Here is a 4,501-nt window from a genome sequence, read left to right as displayed (position 1 = left end):
TATTGGCTTGTGGCCCAAATATAGCAAAAAGAAGAAAAAGATGCGTGAATTTTCTCTCTTCTGGCAGAGTAGCCTTTCTCCTCCTGCCTCTGGATGTCAGAGCTCCAAGTTTTCCAGTTGTTGGGATTAACACCAGCACAATCCCACCCACCCCAACCCCAGCCCCTCACCTTCCCAGCTCTTGAGCCTCCAGACTCCAAATGAGAATTTTACCATCAGCTTCTCCAGTTCTGAGGCCTTTGGATTTGGACTGAGTCACACTGACCAATTTCCTGGTCCTCCAGCTTGCAGATGGCCAGCTTTGGGATTTCTATCTTGGGACTTCTCAGCCTCTGTAATCAAGTGAGTCAATTCCCCTAATAAATTCTTTTTGTGTATCTCTGCATATATCCTCTGGTTCTGTCTCTGGAGAACTCTGACTAAGACAATGTGGTTTAAAGTTGGAGAACCTGAAAACTTGAAACTCACCTAAATTATTCAGAGAATTGTCAGAAATAGCCCTCAGGCGCTTGTGCTGAGCTGAGTATAGCATTTCACACTGTTGGCTTTTTTCAAATAATAGACCTCTAGCAACCAAAATGCTGGCAATAGCGTCTGTCGTCTCATCCTTATAGTCCACTTCTGTGGAAGGTGAAAAGCTGCCCCAAACCCACCTTTGATCCATAATTTGTCTTGGGCCACCTCTGAAAGTGCTGGCTGCTGCAGATGGGGGCATCACATTTGCTGATGTCCCACTATTATTTTTTTAACTGTCACATTACAATATGTAGAGGTAGTCTAGTAAATTTTGAAGCAAATAAAATTCAAGTAGCTATATTGGAATAGAAATAAACATGGACATAGTCCTATCTTCCTTCTGTTCCCAAAGTTTCTACCACAAATTTGATTCTTTTTATAGTATTTTAACCCTATGCCTGGAAAATCACTAAATTGTCACTCTTCTTGCCTCTGTATGGAAAATTTAATGAGAAAACTCAATAATATTTAAATATGGATGTAATTAAGCATACAAGTCAGCACTCGATATAGGGAACATCCACATCATGCTAATCTGTCTGTAAAATGAAAATGATGTAAAAGGACTTCAAAAAGGTCATCCATATTCTCTGCTTTACAGAGAACATGAACTTGGTCATGGTACCTGGTCATCTTCTGTTTAATTTCCCCTAAAATTTTTTGCTCGTAGTCGTGCTAAATTGAATCTGTTTTATGATTTTCTGTGGCATCTGCTACTAGGGTTGGCTTTTAGACATTTGTAAGGAATCAGGGAAAATTGTACAATTTGGGGATAATCCAAAATTTAGCATTGTGTAGGTCAGCTTTTCATCACAGTGACCAGAATATCTGACAAGAACAATTTAGAAGAGAAAATGTTTACTTTTGTCCATGGTCTGCCAACTCTGGGCCTAAGGTGAGGCAGAACATCATGGCTGAAGGATGTGGCACAGGAAAGCTTCTCATCTCATGGAGACCAGGAAGCAGAAAAGGCTTGAATGCAAGGAGCCAGGGTTAATATAATCAATCCCTCAGGGCACACTTCAGGTGACCTCCTCCTCCAGCCATACTTTACCTGCCTAAAGTTACCATGCATTAATTCATCAAATGGATTAATTCACTGATTAGACTATTGAGCTCATGATCTAATCTTTTGCCCCTGAACATTCCTGCATTGTTTCCCATATGAGCTTTTGGGGAACACCTCAATGTCCAAACAACAACAAGCATGGAACATTGATTTCTGCTAGTGTGTTTCAAAGGAGGACATGTGCTTTGAAGTGAATCAAATCATTCCTTATCTAATAATTAGGTCTTTTTGTCCCATTTTATTATTTATTTCCAACTTTATCTTATTACCATAAAAGAACGTGACCTATAATTGTCTAGTCATGGGCTTTTCAGTGGCCAATTACATAATGTATACATTTTGACTAAAAAATGTGATTTCTCTATTTGTATTATATATGGTTTTACATGCCTACCCCAAACATATATACATGTATACATGTAATCTAGCTTATTGAATGGATTATTAATATCTTTGAGATAATAACCCATGTTCTGCCACCTACGTTAAATCAATTCAATACAAATGTTTGTAATCATATTATTTTTTTATATCTAGGATGACTTCATTTTTGTAGGCTTATGTTCTGTGTTTACTACATATAGGTTTATGGCTAAAAGATGGTTACCAGCCTGAGTTGGGATCAGGTTCATGTTTCATGGAGTTGCAGAATAAATACCGCAAACACCAAGGCAAGCAGGCAAGCAGGAATTCTAATAAAAAGGAAAGTAAGAGAAAGACTTAGAACTCCAGGTGCAGTGCACCTGGGAGGGGCCAGAGTGCCATTTAAATGTTATGGTATTTCTTCTTCTTCTTTTTTTTTCATTTTAGCAGTTTTTAATGCAAGTTGTAAATATGGTTATTACTTTATACCTACATCTTCTCAATTGTTTCTTCTTTATATTTGCCCTTTTCCTTTCTTACTTGGTGAGACTTGGCCTTCCTTTCCAGGATCTTTTTGTGGTCTTTGTCCAGTTTTGGCTTGGTGACAACCACCTTGCTGGGGCGAATGCCCACATGGACAGTTGTGCCATTTCCCTTTTCCTGCTGCACCGGTTCCATATAGACATATCTTCCTGCAAACCTGGACCACTTTGCCAATCTGATGACTTTTACAGTGTCCTTGCACAACCTGGATTTCATTATCATTTCAGATGGGCATAGATTGAACTTTGTACTTCTGTCTCAGCTCTTTGGAAAGAGGGGAGGACATAATCTTCCTGAGAATGTGTGAGGTGCATTGAAATGCCTTTTACAGTTCACATTTCGGTCAGAAGTCACAAAAGAATTGGACTTGATTTTGGCTGCTGCGGCTTCAGCAATGGTCCCAAAAGGGAAAAGTGGCATTCCTTCTTTTAAAGGGTCATAAGGAGAAGTTGATGAGCTCCTTTTGGTTGGTTTTTGATATTTCAATTGTCCCCCTGTGGGTGAGGGCTGGATATGGATTATGCTGCCACTTTCTGTGAGATAGAAATGTATGCCTTTTTTTTTTTTTTTTTTTTTTTTGAGAAACAGGGACTGTCTTGTAACATGTCAGAGCATGTTAAAGTGGCTGTCCTTGTGCTTGCCCTCTTTTCAACCTTAACTGTCCCTTCCCTAGTCTCCACTATGAATCCCTTTCTATCTCAATATCATCATCATAAATTATGACTTATCATTTAAAACGTAATATGTTTTGACTATTCATATTGGTCTAGATTTGTATGTGTTAGTAATTGTAGGTACCCTCCACAAGGTAGAAGTAGATTCAAGTTACAGCACTTTGCCTGAGAAGGTCCCTCCAATCTACAGCTGATGAATGCCTTAATAAGACTCAGGTGAACTCTCAGGCAACAGAACTCTCAGTTGAGGGGTGAATGCAGGACTGAATGGAACTTGGGCCTAAAGAGATTACTCCTAAGGTAGAAGGCTGGTGGACTCATCAGTGTCTTATGTTACCTTCACGCAGTGGTAGAGGTGTATTCATGCAATATTATAAGCCATTTCATACCCTAATAGTTCATTAAATCAGTGGAATACTAATTCTAACCTTGATGCTGATTAATGAACTCAGTAATGAGGATCCAGATAGCAGTCCTTCAAGCACTGATGGTATTGAGTTAGGAGTGCTGACTTTTGATGTAGATGATATAAAGGCTTGTTCACCATTTCTGGAGTGTGGATTTGTCATTAGCATCCTTGAAAAGTTAATTAACAGTCATGCTTACATAACGTCCATGTTCACAAATATATAATGCATCTGTGCTAACATGGTTTTAAGAAATTACATCCAATATATCAAGAGAAGGAGAGGCTTCTAGCATGCTAGATTTAGAGACGATCCAGATAAATATGTCATGTCAGCATTTACCTCACCACGCTCTTTCCATGAGCTTAACTACTTGCAGAACCATCTGAATGTCACACTCATATCCAATGCAGGCTGCCTGGTCTCTACCCAACAAAGGCTAAAGATTATCCTTCTACATTGGTCATTTTCTTTTCTTACCAAGGAAGACTGAAAAATTACTTCCCTTGTGTCACTGAAAATATCAAGGGTTTTGTGTATCAAGATCATCATTGAAGCTTAAAGGAAGATGGTCTTAAAACCAAGAGCTCTGTCCAAAGTCTGAACTGGAAGGACATAAGCTCCTTATTTTTCACCTGTGAGAAGGTCTTTGGAGGCCCTTGACTAAAATGGACCAACTCACCCCACATTCACTGCCAGATGTCACCTGGACACATACCTCCCAGAGTCAGTGCCAAATTACTCCAACCTCTTGCCAAATATTTCAAAACCTCTATAGCACTGTTTTGTTTCTGAGCAGCCGTCTACCAAGCAATTTTAAAATGTAGCCACTTATATCATTTTTGAAATGTTTACTGAAAAAAAATGTGAGCAAGAGGTGAAATGTAAGTGGGTACAGAAGCAGACTCATGTCCTAGAAAGCACTCACT

At 39.1% G+C, this 4,501-nt stretch overlaps 1 pseudogene; it reads right to left on the bottom strand.

Moving 5' to 3' along the window:
- Positions 1 to 2,437: 2,437 nt before the first annotated feature.
- Positions 2,438 to 2,911, bottom strand: LOC114106053 (large ribosomal subunit protein uL24 pseudogene; annotated as a pseudogene).
- Positions 2,912 to 4,501: the final 1,590 nt, after the last annotated feature.

This window comes from Marmota flaviventris, chromosome 1 (assembly GCF_047511675.1).
Source record: "Marmota flaviventris isolate mMarFla1 chromosome 1, mMarFla1.hap1, whole genome shotgun sequence".
Lineage (NCBI taxonomy): Eukaryota > Metazoa > Chordata > Mammalia > Rodentia > Sciuridae > Marmota > Marmota flaviventris.
Note: the sequence above shows the minus strand (reverse complement) of the source record. Positions and strands in the feature narration are given on the sequence as shown.